At 33.1% G+C, this 10464-nt stretch overlaps 1 pseudogene; it reads left to right on the top strand.

Moving 5' to 3' along the window:
• Positions 1-2089: 2089 nt before the first annotated feature.
• LOC100733685 (vomeronasal type-2 receptor 116-like) overlaps positions 2090-10464 on the top strand; it is a 28401-nt pseudogene continuing 20026 nt past the window's right edge.

The raw sequence follows: 10464 nt of genomic DNA, 5'->3' as shown, positions 1-10464 counted from the left end.
TACTGCACCACACTCACCCTGCAGGAGTCATCATAATCTGCATGAGTACACCCTTATTTAGCATTACTGTTCCTCCTCTCTATCACTTCAACTTCATGTGGATATCACAAATATGAGGTACTTATTGGTGTATTACTGTGTAAGCTTATTTTAGTTCTTCATAATATAAAATATATATATAAAGACCACCATACACATCTCACACTTCTCAAATCTCTGAATTTTCCTTTATAATTGGAATCACTTTTTTTCTGTGTATTTGGAAGTAAGTAAAGACCCATTGGGGCCTCTTATGTAATTGGTTTAGAAAAAATTCTAAGAACTTGTAAGTATCAGATCCTGCAGATGTATTGTATTGACACAGAATGCTGTCTTATCTAAGATTGTGGAGTAAAAATATACAACAAACTATGCACCTAAAACATGCATTATTTGCTTTTTAAAAATCATTCAGGCTAATAAATTTAAAGCAGTTGGTTCATGGTTCATATATTGAAATTCTGTCAATACGTCCTCCTGTGACACAAATATGATTCATGTTCTCTTTGGTCTTTTGTAAGTATGTTAATCTCATCCATAAGAAATCTACAGACCTAATCTAATTTAATACTGATCAACTTTAAAAAATAACCATAAAGGCAGCAATTCAGGTTTAGATCCTTAGGAGATGAAGAAGGGAGAGACACTGCATCCAATTTATAAGTGATATTGTTCTGGATTGGAATAAAATCATGCACTGAGTTTTTTCAATTTAGGAATTGTTTTGCTCTCTTTTCAGGCTTATGCCAAACAATTATCAGAATGTTCTAGTCTTCATTTTTGCCATGGAAGAGATCAACAAGAATCCTCATCTTTTACCCAAAATAAAGATATGAGTACAAAAATTTACTTTAAAGTTACTGGAAGATATTAAATAGTTTCCTCATTTTGCACACAGAAAACAAAATGTGACACCTAACTATATCTGTGGGACAGAGACTAAATCGGTAGCACTGCTGACATGATTGCCACGGGCAGTTCTTTCGCAAATTGGACAACTGATAGAACTAAAAATTTCCACAGGCGAGGCAGGATAAATAGGGAAGGATGCAATCATTTCATATTAGTTGATAGCTCCAGACTCAAGTCCAAAGGATGGCAACGGGACAAATTCGGTTCATGTGTCACGCAAATTGTCCAGCCTCAAAGTGAAACACACTGAGATTGGTGGTTTAACCACGTTTTCTTTATATAGATCAGAAATTCAGGATAGGCAATTAATGATTTCTTGAATGCAGAGATTCTCAGTTACTTGGAGAAACAAGAGTCTCATGAAGTCAGATGTTTTAACAGATGAGAATAATGAGTTTTTCCTTATACAACTTGCTTTGTTTCTGTATTTCCCCTTTCTTATAACACATGTAAGATTATGTTTTATGTCAAGTCTCTCCACATAACATCCAATTTTCTTTTCCTTTTAGCTTACCTTTGGCACTTATGAGGCTGATTTCAGTGAAATGGCCAGTTTCCTTCTCTCCGTTAAGTGGCTCCAAAGGATACATCTCTGGTCTTTGGTGTGGTTTACCTGATGCTTCATTTCAGCTGGATCTGGGTGGGACTGGTCATTGCAGAAGATCAGAATGGATTTCAGTTTCTCTCAGATGTGAGAGAAGAGATGGACAGGAAATGGAATATGTGTAGCATTTGTAAAAATGATCTCAAATGCTCTTGTGTCCTACCTCTCAGTTACAAAGGTGCAAGATTTCACAACTTGAGAAATACCACCTGTAAATGTTATAATTATTTATTATGACACTGACAGGCTAAATCATATAAACCAGATAGGGATACATTTGGTGACATGGGGAGTCTGGGTCACAAACTCACAATGGCATGCAGACTAGGCTTGGAGGAATTTCATCCTGGACTTGTTCCAAAGGACTCTCATTTTTTCACACCACCATGAGAAGATTCCTGGTTTTGATAAGTTTACCCAAATGACTACCCTCTTCAAGTACCCAGAAGACACTTTCCTCACTTGGTATTGGTTCCAGAATTCTCACTGCTTATTCTCTGTCTCTGACTGTTCACCGAAGGACTATGACCCAATTCTTCTCTGGCCTGGCTTCCCTTGAATCATTTTGACACAGCTATGAGTGATGGAAGTTTCAATACATACAATACACTGTATGCCATGACCCATGCCCTCCAGGAGATGCATTTTCAACAAACTCAAGCACAACCCATGAGAAGTAGGAATAATAAGCTGTTTTCTCCCTGGCAGGTAATATGATTTTTTATTATGACATTTGCCCTGTTATCAGGTCAAATATAGGGCTTTCTACAAGTGCTCAAAGTCAATAAACAAAAATCATGTCTGGAAAACCCAAAAGATTCTGTACTAATTTTATTATAGAGATAAATTTTGACCTGGAAATGAATAACAATAATTCCCTTGGTTCTAAAGGATGTTAATGCTTTACCTATCTCATTTTCAATAAAAATAGCAACTTTTTCAATGCAGTTTCAGAAAAGAAAGTGGAATAAAACATGTTTTCTGTGTACCTAAATGTGCTAAACATTACATTGGATATTTTGTTTAAGATTTATCTTGTATTCTATAGCCATTGTGGTATTTATAATCTCGTTTTGCAGATAGATGTCATAGAAGCAAACAGAAAGTAATGAGTGGAAATCTTTGAAATCCATGCACAGCATATGTTTATGTGGGTTTGCTTGACATACCTTCTTCTGAAACTAACTTTTTAGAAACACTATGATATTTTAATTTATTCTACTTAGTTTGATGCCAGTGTGAATATTCCATTATGAAACAAGATATAAAGAAAATCCTTTCAGCTACATGCTTTTCTAAATGACCTCCAGTTTAACAGATCTATTGGAGAACACGGCACTCTAGACAAGAAAAATAAAGTGGATGCAAAATATGATGTTCTCAACTTTTGGAATTTCCCGAAGGCCTGAGATTTAGGGCAAAAATTGGAGAGTTTTCTTTGCATTCTCTGGTTGGGCAACAGTTGTCTTTGTCTGAGGAGACAATAGAGTGGGTCACGGGAATTACTGAGGTCACCGCTAAACATAATTTTCTTCATTAACATAAACAAACAAAGCCTTGTTGTGTGTCTTCTGCAACATTCTTGATATTGAATTTTCACACATGGAAATTTAACAACTCATTTTTTGAATTTAAAGAATTTCCTACTTGTCTTCTTTCTGATGAATGAGAATGAATCATATTTACATAGCTACATGTTGTCAATATTCATAGTTTTGTCATTAAATACATGTAGCATTCAAGCGAATATGGGAATATATGAATTAACATAAATTAAGTTTGTCAGTTTGCTTGTGAAAGATTAAGCAAAAGATAAAGAAGTTACTAACCTGAATCTGATTGTCCTCAGACTCCCTGCTATGTATGCAGTGAAAGCTGCAGTCCTGGATTTAGAAAAAGCCTTCAGGAGGGAAAGGCTGCCTGCTGTTTTGATTTCACCTCTTGCTCAAAGAATGACATTGCTAGTGATACAGGTAAGAGAAACACGTGTGGAACAGTTGTCTGCCTCTCTTTTGTCTTTCATCAATTCAAGAAATAAGTAAAATCTTGAACAGAAAAATAAAGGTGAAGTCTTTCTTATATTTCTTAGTAATTTCCCTCTAGAACAATATTTCTTGATAATCCATGCTCACCTTTCTCTGAACTATATTTGAGTATTGCTTTTCTTTTCCTTTTGCTTCACAGGGATGTGATAAACTCACATCCTGGTCTATCACCAGGCTGTATTTTCAGCCATCTACATTTTGTTATTCTTAGAAACTTTCTCCATAAGTTGCTCAGGCTGGCTTGAAACTTGTGATCCTATTACCACTGTTTCCAGCATAGTTGGGAAGATAGGCATGTCACACCACACTTGGCTCCTTTATGTTTATAAATCCACACTGAGCACAATGTCCCAGCCTTTTATGGTGATGCATGACTATTTTCCCAGTACCTGGAAGGCCAAATAAAGCACAGTGACTTTGAGTCAGAGGCAGAGGTAGCATTGTGGCAGATTCAGTGAGTAGCTGGATAAGGAAACATCATGTTTTGGAAACCTGCTTTTCCATTGGAAAGTACTTGGGAGCATGATTCCCTGAATATGTGTCAATAATTCAGAAAGACTTTCTGTATTGATTCGGGAGGTGAAAAGAATGGTGAGATAAGAGCTTTTAAACAAGAGGAAGTATTTTGAAAGAAATTAGTGGTCATGTGTCTTTTCCTATAATGAGATTTTTAAAATTTTAATATGAGCCATACCATTCATCCACCCATTGCATAGTGATGTGAATAATAATTAGTGCCACTCAGGCAAAATGGTCATATTTACACAGAATATAAGATATAATAAATGATCATACCTACGTTTTTTGATCAATGTATAATAAAAGTTTTCATGGACCCCATAGAATCTGTAATTTATCAAATGGGAAAGGGATATAGCATTTTTTTTTATCTGGTTAGCAGAAGTACAGGGCATACAATATTTATAAGTTGCATAGTAGGTGGAGTACATAAAATGAGGCTCAATATTATTGAATAAGAAAGCATATGGGGAAGTATTTTGTGCAAGATGCAGTAACAGCACGGAAAAGTAATATTCAAGATTCTTAAATACCATAAAAACACTTTGGAAATGATTAAATTAATGATAAAAATGTTGACATGGTAACATTTCCTCTCTGATGTACATTATTTATTTTTCTGACTTCTGTGTTTTAGTTTTCTAATGTGCTTAGCATAAGTTTGTATTAGTTTTGAAATATAATAAACGGTGATATTGTGTACAAGAGAGTTACTTGATGTGGACAATGAAATTGGATGTGTGACAATTTGATATATCTGCTTCATATTATTTTTTAGAAAAATACACCTCAAACCAGTTGTTTCTTGTTTAAGAAATGCATTTCTCAATCACATGTACTTAATTAGAAAATAAAATTTTACTATCAATTGAGATTATTACATATGAAACCTTTGGCTTGAATGTGAAACTAACTTTAAGGCCATGTATGGACTTCATATATATAAATAAAGATTGAGTTATTCATTTGAGGATTTTTATCACAAACCAAAAAATATTAGCAAATTCAACATTAGTAGAATTGTTGAAATGAAACAATATAAAGAGAAATCTTAATAAAATGTATATAGAGAGAAAATAAATAATGAAACTAACTAAAGCCAATTCCCTTTAAAATCTGATAACCTTCAAAAGTTCGGTCAAGAATAAAGAGAAAAACTGCAAAATGCAAAACACTTGCTGAGAAATTGGTCACTTGTGCAGAGATGCAGGCAGTATTTCATATAAAAGTGGTATAAACAGTTGGACATTGATCTATCAATATTTATTTGGAACTGAGAAATTTTAAAAAAAGGGTAAACCACCTAAAAATAGGAAAAAATTCAACTTTGTCACTTTTATTAACATAAGAACATAATTTATTGTTTTCCTAAATTTTAATAGTGTTTAAAGCCTCGCTGGAGAAACATAAGCATTGAAGTCCATAATAAGACTGATTACTCAAACACCTTTACAAAAATGGAAAAGTGAAAAATAAGCTATTTTATGTGAAGTGCTGAAGTCTGGCATTGTCACAAAGTGATAGTAGAATCATTAATTCTACATTGTACTTTCCCTGTTGAAGGCTATCCACAATTGTGAAGGGGAGCAAGATCATAACCAGATTTTCAATGCTGAACATAATTCAGTGCACTTATCTTCTTGAAAAATAGAACTAAAATAAATAACTAAGAAGAGAATACACTGAACATGTATTGGTAAACTAGAAATGAAGAATGACAGTAGCCCTTACTAGATTAAAAGCCGGAGAAAACTGTCTCAGTTCCATAATCAATATTTCCTGAATACAACACAGGCACAGTATTTTGTGATTCAATATGGAAAACAAGAATAAGTAAAAATTTCTCCATATCACTACTTCTACTGGAAATAAACTGTAATGCTTAGCTAAGAGAATATTTTGAAGCTAAGAAATAAAACTAAAAACATTCCCAGAAAAGACTTAGGACAAATAGAATTATTTTCCAGTATTAGTTGTGTGTACAGATAAAATTCCAATGAATTAATGAATTTGTAATGTTGTAACTCAATACAAGATTTATATTAAAATTCTCCTAGAATTCACTCATGTAGCATCTCAAGAAGAAAGTTATAAACTAATATTTATTACATTTTGAAGTACAAAATACTTATAAATTCTTTAAGTGTTAGGAATATAAGTATAATAAAATAAAGGGAAGAATTAACAAAATTAAACTGAAATACATGGTTGGATAAAGTGTATTCATGGACACATGATACAGTGAAGAATAATCAATATTTGTCCACCAGATACACTGATTCTAGGTAAATTCAGTCAAATTCAATTAGACTTTTGGTGAAAATCTTATATAGGATGACAGTTCATATATTTCCTGAAATGTACTGCTGCCTTTATCTGAGTCACTGAAATCATCAGATTGTGATCCTTCATCAATAATTGCTTGTTGGTTGAATGAGAAAACAGAACAAAACTGAAAGAGGTTTGTTTGACAGAAAACATTCCACTCTGTGAAATGGGAGAACTGAATTTATGAGTATGCCAGATTAACAAACACAATAGAGTGTCATCTATGACATCATATATAACATCGCATGTATCAAGAAGGGGTTGTTTCTTATTGAATATTTTTATGTATCTTTGATGACTAGAGAAAGATTTGCATCAATTAATCATGAGCATTTTGGGGTAAGGATGTGAAAAGAAAGGTAAAATTGAAATTGCAATGATGATAATTTTAATTTCACGCTAAACATGGAATGGTGTGTGCTGCCTCCAGACCATCAGTATGCCAACACTGAGAGAACCAACTGCTCCCAAAGTCGATGACTTTTCTGTACTATAGAGATCACATTTAACCTTATTAAGAAAAGAAAAAAAAAAACAAACCTCAAATTCAAGTAATTACAAATTCTGATATTACTACAGATCCTGTGGAAATTCAGAAGATCATCAATTTTACTTTGAAAATCTTTATTTGCACAGGCTGTAAAATGCAGAGGTAAATTACAGATTCCTAAAAATGCATGAATTACCCAATTCGAGTCAAGAAGATATAAAAACTTTGAATAACTGAATATCAGCAAGTGATATTGAAAATGTGATTAAAAACTTACCAAGAAAGAAAAGCCCAGGTCCCAACTGATCCACAACTGAACTGTATAAGAAATGTAGAAAAAATTCAATTCCAACACTCCTAAAACTCTTTGATGAAAGGGAAGTATTTCTCCATAACACATTTGTGGGGGAAAATATTACTGTGATATGAAAACCAGAGGAAGACTAAACCAATATGAAAACTATACACAAATCTTGCTAATAAACACTGTTGCAAAAAACGCTCCATACAATACTAGCAAAAAGAATGTAGCAAATCATCAAGAAGCTTACATACCATGACCAACTGGTATTTATCCTAGGAATGCAGGGCTGGTTCCACATATGCAAATTTTAAATGTGATAAAACACATCAACAGAGGCAAAGACAAAAATAACATGATCATTTCAATAGGTGCAGAAAAAGGTACCTGAATGAGTACAATAAAAGCAGTACTTTTCAGGAAATATAGGAACCCTATATAAGATTGTAATTTTCACCAAAAGTCTAATATTCATTCACGATTAAAAAAAACCTACAGAAAATTGAAGTAGTTGGTCATCACCTCATTCTGATAAAAGCCACCTATTACAAATTAAATATCTGCATTATGCAACATTCTACGAAATGAACAAAAAATGAAAGCTTTCACTCTAAAATCAGAAACAAGACTGAGATCTCCACTATCGCCACACATATTCAATGTAGTTCAAAATTGTGACCCAGAGCAATTAGGCAAAAGGGAGAAATAAAAGGGATAGAATAGGAAAGAGAGAAGTCAAGTTATCATTATTTGCAGATGATATGACATGCTATGTTGAAGATCCCAAAAAGTCCATCAAAAGGCTACTACAGTTAATAAGCAAATTCTGCAGCATAGTTGAATACAAAGCCACCATTCAAAAATCAATAACATTCCTGTCCATAAACAACAAACTCACTTGGCATGACATTATGGAAATAACACCTTTCACAATAGCATCCAAAAATGAAATACTTATGAATCAATCCAATAAAGGATGTAAAAGAGCAATACACTGAAAATTACAGAACCCTAAAAAGAGAGATGGAAGAAAATATCAGAAAATGGAAAGTTACCCTATAATCTTGGACAGGAAAACAAACATAGTGAAAATGACCATAATCCCAAAACTGTTATACAGATTTAATGCAATTGCAATCAACGTAACATCAGCATACCTCACAGAACTACAGAAAACATAGCTAAAATTAATTTGGAAAAATTAAAAGAAAACCTAGAATAGCAAAGGTAGTCCTGGGAACAAAGGCAAGGCAGGAGGCATAACAGTCCCTGGCTTGAAATTGTAATACAAAGCTGCTATAATAAAATCAGCATGATACTGGCAAACAAACCAAAAAAAAAAAAAAAAGATATGAGGATCACTGGAACACAACAGGAGATGCAGACACAATTACAAACAAACTCAGCCACCTCATCTTTGACAAAAGGGGGAAATGTTCACTGAAAGAAAGCTTCCTTAATAAATAGTTTTGGAACAATTGGTTCTCTATATGCTGAAGACTAAAACTAGACCTATGTCTGTCAACGTGCACTAAATTACAGTAAAAATAGATAAAAAATCTAAACATTAAAATAGAAACATTAAATGTACTGGAAGACAAGATAGGTAGAAATCTTGAAGATAAAGGGCTAGGCAAAGAGTTCATGAACAAAACACAAAGGAAGTACTGCACAGGAAGTACTTCAAAGAATCAACAACTGGGATCTCACTTTACTAAAAAGTTTTTGCATTTCAAAATAAATCATCAACGGGGTTGGAGATTTAGCTCAGTGGCATAAGCACCTGCCTTGCAAGCAGGCAGTTGTGAGTTCAATTCCTGGTACTGATGAAAACTATAAAGACCAAAAAAATAAATAAATTATCAACACTGTGAAAAGAAAACCCTCAGAATGGAAAAGAATCTTAGCCATGTGTCCCTCAGATGCAGAACTTCTATTTAAAATATATAAATAACTGAAAAATATCAGGCTTCATAAATTCAAAGACCCAATCCAAAAACAGAATCTGAGATGAACCCTCACTGCTCAGATGAAGAAATACAAATGGCAAAGAAATACATGAAAACGTGTTCACCATCACTGATCATTTAGGAAATGAAAATTAAAACTATTGAGATTCCATCTCATTCCACAAACAGTGTCTGCCATTAAGAAATTAATCTATATCAAATCCTGGAAAGGATGTGGAGATAAAAGGAGCACTTCTCCACTGTTTGTGGGAGGGTAGACTGGTGTAAGCAATGTAGAAATCAGTGTGGAGATTCATCAAAAAAAATAAGATTGGAAGTCCCTCTCAATCCAACTATCCCAGTTCTGTGCATTTTCCCAGAAGAACTGCAAGCATCATGGCACAATAATATATATGTACCCATTTTTACTGCAACACGGTTTGTAATAGCTAAATTCTGAAAACAATCCAAATGCCCATCAACTGATGAATGGATAAAAATAGATGCTGTGTTTCTATACAATGGTATATTATTAAAGAAAGATAAATGAGGCTTTTATAGATAGATGAAATGAACCTGAAACCATAATTATAAGTGAAATAAATGAAATTCACACATATAATTAATGTATTGCCTCCAGTGTAAAAAGAACGGAGAGAATAATAAGATCCAGGATGTACAATAGATATTGTGAAAATGAAAGGGAAAGAAAGTGTTCAAAACAATAGAACAACTGGGATACAAGATAGGAGAAAAGGAAGAAGAGAAGAGATTATATGTATATGGGTGTAGAAATATGTGTGTATGCATATACATACAAGATAGGTAACTATTCTACTATCTCTCTAAGTTCATCAAGGACAATTTGTGCTTTCGTTGCTTGTTTGATAATTCTTTCATGCTTAAATCTTATAATCTGAGCAACTCTTTAATATATTGACAGGAAACAATACTCCAGTAAAATAAGAGAGCAATGTGCAATGCACTAACTAGTGTTAATTTCCTATTTTATATAAATTCTGTACTGTTTATATAATTTTTGTTTTGTTCCTGAAATAAAAATGCGAAGATGAAATTAATTGGTATTTACAATAAAATGATGATATAAATGATAATGTTAATACCAAATATTGGAACTGTGGGATGAAATGAAAGCTGTCCTAAAAGAGACATTTATCTAAACTTGATATAAGCAAACCTTATCAAAAAGAGAAAAAAGAGTGAATTTCATACAATTAGGGAAGAAAAAGGTTAAATTAAATGAATCCTATAGACAT

Source organism: Cavia porcellus, unplaced genomic scaffold, assembly GCF_034190915.1.
Source record: "Cavia porcellus strain 051 isolate PalLab524CR breed Dunkin Hartley unplaced genomic scaffold, mCavPor4.1 scaffold_17, whole genome shotgun sequence".
Lineage (NCBI taxonomy): Eukaryota > Metazoa > Chordata > Mammalia > Rodentia > Caviidae > Cavia > Cavia porcellus.
The sequence above is the reverse complement of the archived record's forward strand: the minus strand, read 5'-3'. Positions and strand labels throughout refer to the sequence as shown.